Genomic DNA, 18,839 nt, shown 5'->3' with positions numbered 1-18,839 from the left:
TATTTGAGCGATGGAATTTTTTAAAGCACCAGGAGGGCGATAGGCTAATATACCTGAAAAGGTGGTAGTAGGGGAGAATTCTAACGAAAAATGAACACTTTCGCAGGTGGGTGAGGTGGTAGGGGTGATGCGGCATTTATAATTGTCTCGATAGACAATAGCCAATCCCCCACCCCTCCCGGTCTGACGATCTAGCCTCTTGAGTGTAAAGCCCTGGGGAGTGGCCCATCCAATCGCTGGATCGTTATCTGAGTGAAGCCATGTTTCCGTTAGGAAGAGTGCGTGGGGGTTGAGCTCTTCAATCATTATATGTAATTCCGTGTGGTGTTTACATACGGACCTGCAATTTAGGAGATACAATCTCCATTCCAGGGCAGGAGAAGAATGTGGGGTACCTATATTTGGGATAGAGGGATTCCAGTTACACTTCCTAATGCAGTGTTACTGTTGGATATAACTAGAGTTATAACACTTGACATACAGCCGTTGAGCACCGATGATCTTTAATGCCTGCATCTTTCTATTGGTGGTTCTCTCAGCAATGGTTACAATTTTAAGTCTTGACAGGATCAGTTGACCCTGCCAGAGTCCAAACTGTGACCTAAAGTTTACAAAGAAACTTTGTCAACCTAGACTAATACCATTCAGGGTTTTTGTAGGTGTGTTCAATAGTGTACTCTATCTGCCTTGTGTAACATGTTGTACTCACAGGTGGCAATCTTGCTTCCAAGTATGTCTTCTATCTTCAGTGGATAGGCATGGGGGAGGGGACCGCTGGGCCGTGGTGCCGCCACTAGAAGTGTTGTGGCTTTAGAAGTATTAGTGGTGTCAACTGTGGAAGGTCCATGCCTTTGTTGTTCTAGACTCAAATGGTTTGCGTAGGCGGGGAGCAGTTGTTACCAAATGCCTCCCTGCTATGACCCCCTTGATACGCTAGCGTTCCCCCGGCACTGCTTAAGGTTTGCTGCATATATTCCCTAGCCTTAGTACAGTCACTGCAGAGAAACTAGCAGACCCCTTGCCTCTACCTCCAGACTTGAGGCCTCATTTAGAGTAGGGCAGTGCCGCCAGTCTTCTTGCTGGGCTGCCCCACGCCAATGTGAACGTGCAGGAATGCACCATAGTTATGAAATACGGTTTATTTCTGTCCTTTCCCCATGCACTGGTGCACAATTTTCTGCCAAGCGCCAATGCAGGCACCCTTGAACCATGGTACAAGGGTGCCTCTGTTGCAGGCAGGATAATTTTTGTGCAGGAAGCACCACTTTTCTGCACAAAAATAATCAAGAGAGGCATTTTCCTCTTTCTGTGTGTGCTACAGAATGCAGCACACTTTAAAAGAGAAAAAATCTAGAAGAAATAAAAATATTTCTCTTTGTTATGCCTGCTCTCGGCGCTGCCCCAGGTTTACGCGATTAAGTAAATCCGGGGTAGCGTCAAAGTCATGGGGGTTGTGTGAGAAAACCCACTGCAATGCCAATGGAATACCTCCTTGACGCAGGGTAGCAGGCAGCGACTTGCATTGCTTTGTCTTACTCCATATCTAGGAGGCCAGTCTGAAGAGGAAAGCGTCCCTGCCAGCTGGCCCCCACACTGACCTCTCTCTCAGGCGGGAGGGATAAGGCGTGCTAATTGGCGTGCTAATCTCAAACACTCTGCAGAGAGATTCCACGGCCACCTTTTTAGGTCACCTCCTGCTAACCATGGCCATCAGTGCAGAGGCGGACCAGGTGTTGACAGAAACCATGCCTTGAGTGGGCTCAAGCTCTGTCACATGGTGGGGGAGCTGTCTTTTGAAGAAGTGCTGTCAGGGGGCTTTGTTTTATCAACAGACTCCCAAGCACTTGTCATCAGACCTGGAGCATGGAGAAGAGAGGGTTGAAGATTTGTTCTGTGACTGGTACTGGGAGAAAAAACAAGGTGGTGGTGTAGCGGCACCGAGGGTGTACCCAAGAGACAGGTGCCTCACAAAAGGTTATAGCGGTAGAACCACTTTCAGAAATACCACCTGGCCTTGTGTCGCGCCAGCATCAACCCAACACAGAGCTTCTTCCATAAAGTATCAGGAAATGAAGTGAAGTGAACTAGGTTGGTCAGGTAAAATGTGAATTGTGGGAACTACAATCTAGCCCAGCACCCCAATCCCCAAAACAACCCCTGCTTACCCACAGCCCAACTTTTGATTGGTGTGGGTGGATGTTTCACTCCAAGCAATCAATCAATCAATCACAGCATTTATATAGCGCACTACTCACCCGGAGGGTCTCAAGGCGCTGGGGGGAGGGGGTCCTCTACTGCTCGAACAGCCAGGTCTTGAGCTGCTTCCTGAAGGGGAGGTGGTCTTGGGTCAGGCGGAGGTGGGTCGGGAGGGAGTTCCAAGTCTTGGCGGCCAGGTAGGAGAAGGACCTTCCTCCTGTGGTGGCTCTTCGGATGCGGGGGACGGCGGCGAGGGCGTGGCTGGTCGATCGAAGCTGGCGTTTGGGAGCGTAGAAGTTAAGGCGGCTGTTGAGGTATCCTGGGCCTTGGTTGTGTAGGGCTTTGTGTGCGTGGGTGAGGAGCCGGAAGGTGATTCTCTTGTTGACCGGGAGCCAGTGCAGGTCTCTCAGGTGTCCGGAGATGTGGCTGCGGCGGGGGATGTCCAGGATGAGTCGTGCTGAGGTGTTCTGGATCCGCTGGAGTCTCTTCTGGAGTTTGGCGGTGGTTCCGGTGTAGAGGGAGTTGCCGTAGTCCAGACGGCTGGTGACGAGGGCCTGGGTGACCGTCTTCCTGGTCTCGGTGGGGATCCATCGGAAGATCTTACGTAGCATGCGCAGGATGTTGAAGCACGACGAGGAGACGGCGTTGACTTGTCTGGTCATGGAGAGGGAGGAGTCCAGGATGAAGCCCAGGTTGCGTGCGTGGTCTGTTGGTTTGGGTGCGCTGCCTAGGGCGGGGGGCCACCAGGAGTCGTCCCAGGCGGAGGGTGAGGATCCCAGGATGAGGACTTCCGTCTTGTCCGAGTTCAGTTTCAGGCGGCTGTTCGACATCCATTTGGCTACGTCTGTCATCCCTACGTGCAGGTTGGCTCTGGCGGTGGCGGGGTCGTTGGTGAGGGAGAGGATCAGCTGGGTGTTGTCGGCGTAGGAGATGATGTTGAGGTTGTGCTGGCGTGCGATGGCTGCGAGGGGGCTCATGTAGACGTTGAAGAGTGTTGGGCTGAGCGAGGAGCCTTGAGGAACGCCGCAGATGACTTCGGTGGCTTCAGATCTGAACGGGGAGGCGAACTCTCTGTGTCCTTCCGGCGAGAAAGGAGGTGATCCACTCCAGTGCCAGCTCCTGGATTCCGACGTTGCTGAGGCGCTGTACTAGGGTACGATGGCATAGAGTGTCGAAGGCCGCGGAGAGGTCCAGGAGGATGAGGGCCGCTGTTTCCCCGTTGTCGAGCATGGCTCTGATGTCATCGGTGGCTGCGATCAGGGCGGTCTCGGTGCTGTGATTGGCTCGGAAGCCAGACTGCGAGAGGTCGAGGGAGCCGTTCGTCTCGAGGAAGGCGGCCAGTTGCTTGTTGACGGTCTGCTCGATGACTTTTGCCGGAAACGGGAGCAGCGAGATGGGGCGGTAGTTCTTGAGGTCGGAGGGGTCGGCTGATGGTTTCTTGAGTAGAGCGCTGAGTTCGGCGTGCTTCCAGCTCTCCGGGAAGGTCGCGGTGTTGAAGGAGGTGTTGATGATGTCCCGCAGGTGGGGTGCGATGACAGCGTCGGCCTTGTTGAAAACGTGGTGAGGGCAGGGGTCTGTTGGAGATCCGGAGTGGATGGAGTTCATCGTGCGGATGGTGTCTTCGGTGCTGATCGGGGTCCAGGCGCGGAGGGTGGTGGTGGGGGGCGGTGGTTCGGTCGTGGCGTGCGTCGGATGAGTGCTGAAGCTGTTGTGTATGTCCGCGATCTTGTTGTGGAAGTAGGAGGCGAGGGAGTTGCAGAGGTCTTGCGAAGGGGTGATGTCGTTGTTTCCGGCGTTGGGGTTGGAGAGCTCTTTCACGATGTTGAAGAGTTCCTTGCTGTTGTGTGCGTTGTTGTTCAGTCGTTCCCTGAATGCGGTTTTCTTGGTGGTGTGGATCAGTTGGTGGTGTTTTCGGGTGGCGAGCTTGAGGGCAGTCATGTTGTCCGGTGTTGGGTCTCTGCGCCAGGTTTTCTCGAGTGCTCTGCAGTTCTTCTTGGAGCTCTTGAGTTCGTCGTTAAACCATGGGGCTTTCTTGCTGCCGGGTCTGCTCGGCGGGGTCTTCAGAGGGGCGAGGTCGTCTGCGCAGTCGCTGATCCATTTCGTGAGGTTGGTGGCCGCTTGGCTGGGGTTCGTTGTGTTGGTGGGCGGGTTCTTGCTCAGGGAGGTGGCGAGCTGGTCTGCCGTGATCTTATTCCAGCTTCTGCGGGGAGCCTGTTGCTGGTGATGGTGGAGCGTGGTCCTTCTGAAGCTGAAGTGTACGCAGCTGTGGTCCGTCCAGTGGAGTCCCGTGGCGTGGCTGAAGGCGATGTCCTTGCTGGAGGAGAAGACCGGGTCGAGTGTGTGTCCGGCGTGGTGGGTGGGGGTGGTTACCAGTTGCTTGAGTCCGAGGTTGGCGTGGTTGTCCAGCAGGGCGGTGGTGTTGCGGTCGTTGTTGTTCTCCAGGTGGAAGTTGAGGTCCCCGAGGAGGATGTAGTCGGTGGAGGGGAGGGCGTGTGGGCTGATGTAGTCGGCGATGTCTTCGCTGAATCGTGTGCGTGGTCCCGGGGTCTGTAGATGAGGGTGCCTCTGAGTGTGGTCTTTGGGTTGACGTGGATCTGGAAGTGCAGGTGTTCGGCGGGTGCGAGGGTGTCGTCGGAGTTGGTCGTGATGCGGATGGTGTCCCTGTGGATGATGGCGATGCCTCCTCCAGTCTGGTTGACGCGGTCCCTCCGGATGATCTTGTAGGCATCCGGGATGGCGATGGCGATGTCGGGCGCTGAGGAGTCGTTCATCCAGGTTTCCGTGAGGAAGGCGACGTCTGGGGCTGTGGTGTCGAGCAGGTTCCAGAGCTCGACGGCGTGTCTGTGGACGGAGCGGGTGTTGAGCAGGATGCACTTCAGGTGGGTGATGCTGGTGTTCGGCTTGGTGGGTGCTGGTGTGGCGTGGGTCCGGTTGCAGGTGAACTTGCAGGAGTGGCAGCTGAAGGGTCCATGGGTGCGTCTTGGTGTGGCTCGATAGCAGCCTGGGGTTCGGCCGGTGTTGAGTGCGTTGAGTTCGGTGGCGTCGTAGGTCCGTCGGGTCGGCTTCCATCGGCGGGGGCCAGGGGTCCTGGCGCTGGGCGCGGTCCAGGCGCGGACGGGCGCAGACGGGCTTACCTTTGGCGCACCTTCGGCGCTCAATCGGTGCTCCCGCTGCGCGCGTCCGCTGCGCGGTCGCTCTGGGGGCGTCATAAATCTGGAGCCGTGAGGGCGGGTCAGCTGGGTGGCGGGAGCGGGGCTGCCAATGGGTGGACGGTGGGCGTGGCCTCAGGGGTCAGCGGCGGGAAACGGTCACAGGCGGGCGGCTCAGCGGCGGCTGGGTCGCTCGTGGCCGCGACAGCAGGAGGCAGGAGGCGTCTGGAGCAGGTGGGGAGCAGGTGGGGTGACCCGGCCAGTAAAGGCACAGTGGTCACTCCAGACCTCGCGCTGCCGCTCTCCTTAAGTCAGGAGCCGTGAGGGCGGGTCAACTGGGTGGCGGGAGCGGGGCTGCCAATGGGTGGACGGTGGGCGTGGCCTCAGGGGTCAGCGGCGGGAAACGGTCACAGGCGGGCGGCTCAGCGGCGGCTGGGTTGCTCGTGGCCACGACAGCAGGAGGCAGGAGGCGTCTGGAGCAGGTGGGGAGCAGGTGGGGTGACCCGGCCAGTAAAGGCACAGTGGTCACTTACTACTTTTAAATTTCAAAAGATTTTATTAGAATTTTTTTTACATAAATAGTACAGAGTTAGTGAATGCAATACTGGTCTCGTTAACTACTGAAACTTAATATTCAGAGCTCTCTCCCTCGGATTGATGTTTGTCGTAATGTACCACACTATGCCCCACAGCTGGAAAATGAAAAGTCAAATGATGGACAATGGCTGGCACATTCAGACCATGAAGCCAAGGGCAGAAGACCAACAGCAAAATAAATCTTAATCATGTAAGTGAGGAGTCTATAAACTAAACCAATAAGCCTTTTATCCCTCTATGTTTTTATGAAATAAAAGAGCAAGCCTGGCTTTGGTTGGAAAAAGTGGACCAATAGATATTCCACGTTTTAATTAACAAATTAGGGGCATATCAGCAAGGACCTGCGATAATTTTCGCCCAGTGCTTTTAGCGCGAGGATAATTATCGCAGGCTAACGCTGGATTCTATCGCGGAGATAGCGTGCTATCAGCAGCGCTTATCTCCCAAGTGATAGGAATACATGTGTTAGCTGGAAAACAGTGTGATTATCACTGGAAATCCAGCGATAATTGCACTGCGACCAGCGATACCTGGCTGATAGGGCAGGGTGGTTTTAGCCATGTAATACACCACACATTGAATTACATGGCTAAACTAGATTAATAGCAGGTGTAAGGAAAGTAGCGATAACTGTGGTTAGCACTACTTTTCTTATCGCTCTGCTGGTCTGCGTGCAGCTTGATAATTGGAGAAATGTCGGTTAGCGACATTTCTAGTTATTTTCGCACAGAATACCTACTTTCAATCTCATTAGAGATGCAAAGCTGGGCGTTGTTGTAAGGGGTGCTAATTCAGCAAAACACGCAATAGTGTGTCTTTACTGATAAGGCAATGAAATTATCACTGCTTTTCGCCAAATAGCGGACACAAAAGCGGCAATAATTTCATAGCGCCCGATTGCTGATATGGCCCTAAGTTTCTTTAAGATAAACGTTATGTGCCCCGTTAATAACAGCACGACTAAGAACCTTTTGCCTTTTAACTGGTCTTTTCCTTACTTTAGCATTCCATGACAAGCGTAATAATCTGTCTAATTTTTCAAATATCATAAATTATTTATTTTATTTTTATATGTTTGTAAGCAGGAGACCTCTACCGCAGGTCAAGAGACTGAGCCAACACCCACCAATTAAAGTGTGTGTGCACTAGAGGGACACAGAGTGGTAACTTCTAAGTCTCTAAATAAGCCGCAGTTCCACGATGTACTCCATATGTACCACTGAATTATGCTTTGGTTCTTTTTCTCAACCAGGGCTGCAGTGTCTTTCCCTTCTCCAGATAGTTCCTAGCCCAACATAAAAAAGACCACTGATGTTTAGAGTATCAGAAATATATAGTGCACATATTTGGAGTAGTTGTTACTATAAATATTTGGGCATCCAATCTGATTTCAACCAGATCTTTTTTCACCGGCAATACTCTTGTGGAAAGGAAGGGATGTACATAATTGCCTCATTCCTCCAAGATGCCAACAGGGGCTACAGAGGGGCTCTACGCAGGTTCCTAGCAGGTTAAGGTCATCATTAAGCAGAGAACGGCCCGGGACCAGGGTTCAATTCCCGACGCGGCAGGGTCGTGGACCAGGGTCAGCGGACTCGATAATTCTCGCCTCGGTGCCTACTCTAACCAGGGATCGCACTCGGCAACTCTGGGCATTAGCTTGCCTCATCTCTACAACGGCCCCCCACATTCGCCGGGGATGCCTGGTTTCACCTTGGAGATACCCAGTAGGGACCATCTGACAGGGATAGCCAGGACGGGTTCCCAGCGGCCTACAGCGCCACGACGCCTCAAGGCAGCAGTGCGCTTTACAAGACACATACATTTACATACATTTACATTTACATGCTCCATCATTGGGCTAGCTCCTCGTTGGGCTGGCAATGCCCAATGGGCTCAGTGAGAGGGCACTTCACTGGAGATCTTTTAATAGCCAGTGGGTGACTGGGGTTTGCGTGTATTTTCCAGATGGTGTGTTAGAAGATTGGAGAAATTTTAACAATAACGACTATAGACCTAGTGAGGTTATCAATTTAATAGGGTTTAGGGTCTAGGACAAGGTTAAAAGCAGAGTGAGAGACTATGTGTATAACGATCATTTGGCATTTCAACATGACCTTTATATTGGAATACCAATGATAGCACCAAGATGGCCGACGGGTAGGAGCTCCGGTCAGCAGCTCCTGGGCGAGGGATCGCCTTTTTGGCGATAATCCTATAAAAAAGCCCCATGTGAACTTCCTCCACCCTGGGGATTTGAAAGCTATAATTTTTCTGCGTTCCCCCAGGACAATGCGACCATCGAAATTGAGGACGTCTTTCCACAACAACAAGAACTAACTCATCCAGCAGAATCCTAGGATAATGGCCGACTGCACAGTTGAGCTGCTCAATGCAGCTGAGAGGAGATGGGCTCGGGATCACCCTTTGGGTTTCATTCCTCTGCTATAACCTACCTTCCAGTCTCGGCCACTACTACTCTGCAACCCGCCGCAACAGCTACACACTTGGATTACCTTTGTGATGGCGGCCCTGCATTTTTTCCCGCTGCGGCTGCCGTAATCCCTGTGAGATGACTTCCCCCAGTCGGAGCGGGGCGTGAGCACTGGATTGCTGCCTCCGGCACCCCCATCCCCGTGGCACCCCCTCCAGCGGCCCAGGAGTTGGGATAGCCTTCCTCCAGTGGACGGGCAACAACGGACGGAGTCCTCCTTCCTGGAGGTGGGAGGTTTTCGACGGCTTGTGGCCTGTCTCGTCCATGGAGTTTATTTCGGTGTATTGGTCACGGCCTAGCGATGGACTGTAGCGATCCTATCTTGCTCCCTCATCGCTTTTCATCCACTGCCTGTTTATGGTGATGGTGTGGTGAGGCAGCCATTTTACCTCAAACCTCTTGTGGGTTTTTCACCGACTCAATTTGGTCTGATATTTTCTGGGCCCCGTGGGGATGGTCTGACCCTGGATGCTACCCTAGTTAATGCCGGTATTCCGGACTCAAACTTATTTATCCTACCATCTACCTAATTCCTGACCCCCCTCTACTCTTTTTACTACGTGTGCCTTTGTTTTCCTTTGTTCCGTTGCGCTTTTCAAATGTGTTGGACTTTGCTGTTTGTTTTTTACTTTTTTGTTACCTGTGCAACTATCATGGTCTCTGCTATTGTAAAGCGCTCTGTTACCTCTGGGTCTAGCCAGCGCTATATAAAACTCAAATAAAAATAAATACATACCTAGTCTTCTGTAAGGGAGTGTATGGGTTCTCTCCCCCAGTGGGCTGTGTGGTAATCCACCTTCAATTACATTTGGTAAAAGACACTCACAACAATGCATGTGTGCTTCATGTTAAAACATCAAGACAGTGACCCTCCAAATTGCTGAACAGGTCCCCTTGGAATTAAAAAATGTGTCTCACACCAAACAGGCATTTGTGCTTCATGGTGCATCTGTGTACTAACCTACCTCCATCCTATCAACTGCATGATCTCTGATAAAGCGCCCTCTTGTGCGCCCTTTTGGTATTGCAGCATCAGCCCAACGAGGAAGATGCCCAATGTTGAAGAATGCAACCTGCGGGTGAGTGAGGGCGCTCGCTCAAATGAGCACATGCTCCCAGTGACTACATACAGACTCCATTGCGAGTCTGCTATAGTCAGTGTGAACAGTGTACCCCCCTGTTTTATGGTTCAAGATTAGAGGAGACTGTACACTATATCATAAATCTCTCTCATATATAGATGATCATCATTACAAGTGACCTATTAAATGGCCCATATTTTTCCAACTTCCAGAGCAGGGCTTTGTATGTGTGTGTGTATTTGGATTCACTCATGAATGGGCAGCCAGTAGAGCTTCCATGCGGTGTAATGTGATCGGTGTGGGGCAGTAGGTCGAGTATAAGTCTTGCAGCGGTGTTCTGGTTGCTCTTGAGTCTGCGAATGAGTTGTTTGTAGATTACAGCATACTGAGTGTTACCGTAGGTCCAGCCTGCTAGTAATAAGTGCTCAAGGGATGGTCCATCTGGTGTTCTGAGGCCACTATTTGAATACATTTCACAGCATACGTTAGATGTAGAAGCAGGAAGTGTACACTGTGTTGACTGGAGCGGTCATTTTGCGCTTGTCGTCTATGATGATCCCTAGATTTCCTGCATGGTCTATTGGAGTGGGTGTTGGTCCTAGCTCAGATGACCACCAGGTGGAGTCCCATGGGCAGGTATTGTTGCCGAAGACCAGTACTTCTGTATTGTTGGAACTGAGCCGCAGTTGGTAGGTATCCAGTCTGCTACCATGGTCATGCAGTTGGTGAAGTTAGTCAGATGGGTTGTTTGCCCATTGCGGAGCGGATGAGTTGGGTGTCATATGCATGGGAAATAACAGTGATATCTTGTGATCGGATGATGTTGCGTGGGGCTGAAACGGTTGAAAAGGGTCTCTTGGTCTCCGAGGTGAAGGGTGGCCGCCTGACCCTTTGGGCTCTTTCCGTGACCAAGGAAAAGATATATTTGAGAGCGGATCCTTGTATTCCAATCTTATGGAGTCTTCTGCTGAGGGTGTGATGCGGGACAGTGTCGAAGGACGCAGAGAGGTGTAGCTGGATGTGGGACACTGGTTGTCATCGGTCTAGTATAATTTTAATGTTATGGGTGGCCACGATGAGTGTTGTTTCAGTGCTATGCTTCTTTCTAAACCATGACTGCATGTCGTCTAGAAGATGGTGAAGTTTGAGGTGGGTTGTGAGTTACTCGACAATGGCCTTTTCAATCACTTTGGCTGGAGAGAGTAGCAGGGAGATGGGTTGGAAGTTGCTAGGTTGATTTGGGCCGGCTGTGGGCTTCTAGAGTAAAGAATTGATTTCTGCAGGGTTCCATTCATCAGAAAAAGTGGCAAACGTGATGGAGGTGTTGATGTGGGTCAGGGTGGAGCTGACTGGTAAAGTTCAGAGGTTGTAGATGTGGTGGCGACAGGGTCCGTTGGGGCCCTAGAGTGGCTGGTCTGCCTGATTCATGCTGTGCCATTTCTGGTAGTGGGTTGTCCATTCAATCAGGTCGCTGTCTTGGTTGGTGGTGGGTAAGTTAGCAATGGGATATCTGGGGTTGGGTTGGTAGGCATAGTTGCTGTACATGTTTGCTGTGGAAGAAGTTAGATAGCTTGTCACAGAATTGTTGGGAGGCAGCGTTGTAGGTGACAGTGGCTGAGGGAAAAGTGAAATCGTTAACAATCGAGAAGATGTCCTTCCAGCTGTTGGAGCTTCCTTTAATGTGGGGCATAGTGTTTTCTTCTTGGTGTGTATGATTTGCTGGTGATAGTGTCTAAGTTGAGCCGTGTAGGTAGTTTTGTTGGTGGTGTCATGGCTGGCTCTAATGTTCATTTTTAGCTGTTTACAGTGCTGTTTGGTGTCTCAGAGTCCTTCTGTGTACCAATTGCCCTGCTTGTATGATCTATTTTGCTTTTGGGTTTGATAGGAGTGAATGAGTCCACACAGTTCTTGAACCAGTTGTTGAGGTTGTTGATGTCCTTGTGGAAATTGACTGTGGTGCTAGGCTGCTACGAGCTGACGGTGCTGAGTGAGTCTACATCTGCGATTTGGCCCCAGCTGTGGCTTGGAATGCTGAACCCAGTAGGGGTGTTGAATTGAGGTGTTTTGATTTGATAGTGGCTGTTGGAGTGTTCAGACCATATGAGCATTGTTGTAGAGTTGTATTTGATGCTGTAGCTTGTGGTGAAGAAAAGGTCTTGTTTGTGTCCTGCAGTGTGTGTTGGTTCTGGGAAAAACAAATATCATTTACAATAATATAGATGTATCCAATATCAATTTTAAAATATATACAATTTAAAACATTAAAATAAACATATATTAAATACTAACTGTAATATACTTAAATGTATATTTTTACAAATACAACAAATGAACTACCTTTTAAAAATGTAAACACACACACACATATATATATATGTGTATCTAACTCCCAGTATTTCAAAGGGATGCTATATATGAATATTAGTGAACATTTCTTGCACTGGTTCCTTGTCCTGAACATTTCTGACACATGTCGTCATAAAGTAAAATATTTAAACAGTGAAATGGAGCCTCGAAAATAACCACATGGTTTTAATTAAAGCTCATACATATATATTAATTGAACTATGGTGAGCCTTTCAGTTGATAAAGGCTTGAGATTAAAGCTGAAACGTGTCCTGAGTATCGCTGGTGTACCTAATAAAAGTGGATAAAGTTTTCCCCCATTTGGAGTGCAGACTGTTCTCTTTATCAGAGAAGATATTGTGGCAAATAAATAAATATATATATATGTGTTATGGCGGTGGTGCAGGGCAGCAAATACATTTATTTTTGCACCAGAAACCTTGGGTCCGCGTTCGTCTGTTCTCGGGAGGCGAAGTCAGCGATATATGTGTGTATATATATATATATATGTATATATGTATATATATATATATATATATATATATATATATATACACACACATATATCGCTGACGAGCATTATTTTTTATCATATCAATATTTTTATCATACCAACATTTTTAACACTTGTATTATATTATCATTTTACATAGTGTTTTAAATGTACAAGTCAGAACGGATTGTTGCATTAATATGACAGAAATTAAGTTGTCAAATGCATTTGCATTTTGTCTGTGTTAATATTTTGATCCGCCAATCTACCCACCGAGAAAGAACACAACCACCTCAGATGCATTCTACTCAACACCCACTCTGCCCACAAACACGCAGTCGAACTCTGGGACTTACTCGACTCAACCTCCCCAGTCGTCGCCCTCCTTACGGAGACCTGGCTGGACCCCTCCTCGGCACACGACATCGCCATAGCCATCCCTGACGCCTACAAAATTACCTGCAGCACACAACAGCAAGGAGCTCTTCAACATCATGAAGGAACTCTCCAACCCCTGCTCCAACACCAACAACATCCCACCTTCGCAAAACGGTGCGACTCGCTTGCCACCTTCTTCCTACGCATGATAGCATACATTCATGACTCCTTCAACGTGACGACCACCACGACAGCCACCGAGACCTCCGTCCCTACGACTGCTGTCCGCACCCATCCCATGCTCTCCTGGACCAACATAAACGACGACGAAACCATCAAAATCATGAACACCATACACTCCGGCTCTCCATTAGACCCATGCTTACACCACATCTTCAACAAAGCCAGCACCACCATCGCACCCCACCTCCGGAAAGCCATTAACATCTCCTTTGAGACAGCGACCTTCTCGGAGAGCTGGAAGCACGCCGAGATCAACGCCTTACTCAAAAAACCCTGGGCCGACCCCAAGGACCTCAAGAACTACAGGCCCATCTACCTGCTCCCGTTCAGGGGCGTAGGTCATCGAGAAGACAGCCAACAAACAACTGTCCCACTACCTCGAGGAGCACAACATCCTGGACCCGTCCCAGTCCGGGTGCCGCAGCCACCACAGCACCGAAACTGCCCTCATCGCCACCACAGAGCCCTGCTGGACAACTGCGAAACCGCAGCCCTCATCCTCCTGGACCTGTCAGCAGCCTTCGACTCAGTCTGCAACAATACTCTACGCACATGCCTCCACGACGGTGGGAACCAATACAGAGCTCTGGACTGGACCACCTAATTCCTCTCCGGCAGAACCCAGAGCGTCTGCCTCCCCCCTTTCCGCTCCGAAGCCGCCGAGATCATCTGTGTCTGGCCGACATTCAACATCTACATAGCACCGCTCGCCCACGTCGCCCTACTGCACGACCTCAACATCATCTCCTATGCTGATGACACCCAGCTGATACTCTCTTTCACCAAGGACCCCCTCACCGCCAAGACCAACCTCCACGAAAGAATGAAAGCCGTCACCAAGTGGATGAAGAACAGCTGTCTGAAGCTAAACTCAGACAAGACGGAAGTCCTGATCCTCTGCTCCACCCCCTTGGCCTCGGACGACTCCTGGTGGCCAACCGCACTGGAAGCAGCACCATTTCAACCGACCACGCGCGCAACCTGGGTTTCATCCTCGACTCTACTCTCTGCATGACCAAGCAGGTCAACGCCAACTCGTCCTCCTGCTACAACACCCTCCGCATGCTCCACAAGATCTACAGGTAGATCCTCACCGAAACAAGAAGAACGGTCACCCAAGCCCTCGTCAGCAGCAGGTTGGACTACAGAAACGCCCTCAGCAGGAGCCTCGGACAAACTCCTGAAACTTCTTCAATGCATTCAGAACGCCTCTGCACAACTGATTCTCGACATCCCTCGCCGCAGCCACATCACACCCCACCTGAGAGACCTACACTGGCTTCCCGTCAACAAGAGGATCACCTTCAAGCTCCTTACCCACGCACGCAAGACTCTACACAACACCGGACCAGCATACCTCAACAGACGACTCACCTTCTAAGCCCTCAACCGCCAATTCCGCTCTGCCGACCTCACCCTCGCCACCGTCCCCCGCATCTGAAGAGCGACCTCTGGCAGCAGATCGGTCTCCCACCTCGCCGCCAAGACCTGGAACACCCTCCCCATCCTCCTTAGCAGACCCAGGAACTGCTAACCTTCAGAAGACTTCTCAAGACCTGGCTATTCGAGCGATAGCAGCAACCCCCCCCCCCCCCGCGCCTAGAAACCCTCGCGGGTGAGTAGTGCGCTTTACAAATGTTCTGTTTGATTGATTAAAGTAAGCTCAAGACTGTGTTACTGCAGCATCCATTTTATTATTTGTGCAAGTATATATACAAACACTTTGCAGACTTTTATATAAGTAGAATTTTTTTTATAGTAATGAGCAGTGTTTCAGAGACATTGTATATTATGATTAGAATTCATCACCGTAGTATGGTGAATTTATTATTAGGACGACATACATCGACAGTAGTGCTACGATTGCTAACTGCTGCACATACATCGACAGGAGTGGTACAATTCCTAACTTCTGCACAGCAAACTATATATGTTAAAACATTAATTATCAGTTAATTAACTATTAATTAACAACTAATTATTCCAACACCCCCACAACCCACATCTAAAAAATAAATTACACAATTAAGATAATTAATTATCTATTAACAACAAATTATTAAATAGTTAAAAATAAATGACTCCCCACCCTTTATCCCTATAATCCCACAACCGACACCTAAAAAACTAATTACACAATTAACACAATTTTCAATTAATTAATTATTTAACAACCAAATATGTATTTAAAAATAAATTACTTCCAACCCTTTACCCCTATAACACCACAACCTGCAAAAAATATTTACATTTTTTAAACACAATTAACAAAATTAAATATCAATTAAATAAATATTAAAAAATAATCATTAATTTATTATAATTAAATTACTTCCCACCCTATACCTCTATACACCCATAACACACGACAGAACTTAAAAACACAACATTTAATTAAATTAAATTTCAATAGCTACTAAAATCTAACTATTTTAGTAAGAAGTCATTAAGCAAAAAATTATGTAATATACATTTAAAATATAAACATATATACTAAAAAATGTAATAATATTTAGAAAACGTTATTTTAAACAACAATATTTTTTACAAACAATATAAATGACTTCTATATTTTCTTAAAATCAATATTACTTACCTTATATTCTTGAGAACGAAATTCTTGTACTCAATATTTCCATTCCATGATATTTGTCACTCAATATTAATGTAGTTAGAATTTTTTGCATAGTTATTCTATCTCACTGCTCGGAAGAGCGCTGCGGACCCGCTGACTCTGCCAGGATCTCCCTCAACTCCCTCTTCGACAGCATCAAAAGCTAAAGCGGCTGTTGGAGAGAGCCCCGCCTATAATCCTACCAACCAAGTTGCTTTCCATCCAGGCAAATACTTTGAGGAAATCTTCAAGTTTGGTTTGGCGGAAATGAAGAAAAAGGGGTGAAACATTGTACGCGGTTCCACCACAGATTCTGTCTTTAAAGCCAATGTCCGGGTCATAGCTGTGCTGCTGCTACTTGACCAAGATGCTCACCCACCCCTTTGTTGCTCAAATGTAAGGTAGGCTCATATGGTGGGTGTGTGTTTACAGTCAATGGTGTGTGCATGCTTTTGGTGTGCTATGCTATATATAAAAACAATGGCTAGGACACATTACCTATATGTACTTATTGACATATACACAACATATATGTGTAATGAGATGTAAATAAGTAGTACTTTCCTGTCTCAACGCCACTATTGTCCCCACTACGTCAGAACTCCACTGACAGGACACTGCCCGCTCAACAGGAACTTCTAAATCAGCTCAGCGCTATACCGCCAGCCTGACGGCGACGGAGTACTGCTAGCCAGCAGAGGAGACCGCTGCTGTGGCAGTCTCCTATCTATTGTCGCAACATCTAAATATAGCGGTCGAAAGACAGTTGACTTGGCGGAGTACTTGGAATCTAAAACAGGCCCTACGTTTTGCTCTGTAATTTCTTGCCTGATGGCCGTTTCACAAACGTTTCTTTACTGTTACATCCATCTGACCCCGCTGGTGTCATGGATATACGAGGGTTATTCACAAACAACATTTTATAGTACCTTTAGTATCGCTACAATAGCGTACTTGGAAATGCTATTCGTACATCTACATGCAGATGTTCCACCTCTGCTTCCCCAATAATTTTCTGTGTGAATATCACCACCGTGACTGCGGAGTCCCCACACTGAATAGCACTTATAGTCTTTTTTGGTTGTCCAAAAACACATGACTCCTAGCGACAGCAACTGAGCTGCAGCTTAATATTATTTCATGGTGTACCAACAATGCATCAATTTCTAAATTAAAATGTAATTAATGAAAAATTGGTAGGTAGGAAACCCTAAATACTGAGTTTAGGAACAGTGGCTATTTGTACAACTCTTAGTTTGGGATTAGCCATACTATCATGTGATACAGAGGGCAATTAACAAAATGTGGCCTTTCTTGTACATTGGCGGACATTTGGAATTAAAAATGGAGAGAAATTCTAATGATAATAAAAAATGTTTTACTATTCTGTGTCCCCACTCTTCTCCAGATAAGAAAGGTATAGCACATAAAAAATGTACAGATGTTGGCGTTATGGGTAGCTGCTGCATTTGGGCTCAGGGTTTGCTGCAACTCTAGGGTACCTACCATGCCCAAGCCTATCTCCAGCAATAGGCCCCAAAATCATAACATGTGGACAACGGGTTTTTCTCAAGGAAACTGGTCCATTTTGAGGATGCGGGTAGCTGCCGCATTTGGACTCAGGTTTAGCCACCAGCCAGGAAAACCTATGAAACCCAGACCTTTCTGAAAACTAGACTTCCGTCCATGGTGGTGGTCTGAGTTGCATGGATCCCACTACATTTTCTCACGCAATGTGCTGCAAACCTCACACTTTGAAATTGTACATTTTGGTCAAATTCCACTGACATAATGTTCCAGAATGTTGGGGGATCCACAAAATTGCTACCACCCAGCATTCTCACACTACTGCTGATAAAAGCAATACTCCACTAGGGTTGGGGGTACAGCTGCAATGGCTAATGCACTCACCAGAAAATGTGCAGTGAGAAGTGCAACTAAGAGAGGAACTTTTGTTCCGCCAACAAGTAGATCTTCTTCTCAACCAGCATTTAATTGAAAAATAAATGTGTTAGTCTGCCTAAGAAGTAGTCTCTTCGATTACAACGGACATACGCATTGTCAGAGCAGACTCCATGTCAAATACAGTAGGAGGTGACTTTACACGGTGTAATCCTGTAAAAGACTCAGGGCCATATTATCAAGATGTGCGTTAAAAAACACACATCGCACATTTCCCTACCGCCGGCTATCGCCGGATTTTTCCGCCGTGTTAGCGCGTCATTGTCAACGCGCAACACGTAGGCGATATTAAATCCGGCGATAGGGAACATTAGCACGTGAAAACAAGCGTTATTGTCACGCGCTAATGTGTGCCTTGATAATATTGGGGGGTGGATTCAGCTTTCTGATCCACACCCCCATGTTATCAATGCCTAACACCTGATCACATTTTACTTGTGGTTGGACGTGGGAACGCCCACTTTGCATGTCATTAGCGATGTTTCTCGCTGACATGCAAAGTGGGCTTGAGGCAGGCGTTAGCATGCCCTTGTTAATAGGGCGCTAGAAGTATCGCCGCTTTCTCGGCACAATGCGCCGAAAAAGCGGCGATACTTCACCTTGGTATTATAGCCCTCAGTACCAAGGATTTCTTTAATACAATAGTAAGGGATTTTACATTGTACACTCTCTGACAAATACAGTAGGGAGAAGTTTTACCATACACACTACTCACCTAATACCACAGGGATTGGCTTCACATAGTGAACCTCTATATTTTTACCTAGGTGATAAATACAATAGTCAGACGCTTTAGATTATGACATCTCTGACATATAATAGGATGTGGTTTAGTACTTAGGCCACTGGCGTAACGAAACTCGAGGGGGCCTCCCTGCAAGGTACGGGGAGGGGCCCCATCCGTGCTCAATCAGGAGCTCTCCGGCCAAAGTGCTGTCCTGAGGGGGCCCCTTGGGGCTTGGGGCCCGCACTGCAGGGACACGCGCGGCTTGTGTTACTCCCCTGACTTAGGCCGTACTTTAGTACTGACCATAGTACATGCCTAGAGTGTCAGAGGGAGACTTTATGTTCATGTTAAAGTGTACTATGGTTCTGCCTAAAATGTCTGATGGGTCTCTATAGGCAGAGACTACATAGTCATGTTTATGTTCATGTTTAAGCCAACAGGCTTCCATTCTTCATTTTTGAGTGTGGTGCCAGAGGACGTAGGCCTTTTATTACAAACGTAAATAACTTGACTTGGCCTGTAAATATTGACCACAAGCAACTTTATCTGTAGTAATTG

Source organism: Lissotriton helveticus, chromosome 3_2 (genome assembly GCF_964261635.1).
Source record: "Lissotriton helveticus chromosome 3_2, aLisHel1.1, whole genome shotgun sequence".
NCBI classification, from domain to species: domain Eukaryota; kingdom Metazoa; phylum Chordata; class Amphibia; order Caudata; family Salamandridae; genus Lissotriton; species Lissotriton helveticus.
This window is presented reverse-complemented; position numbering follows the sequence as displayed.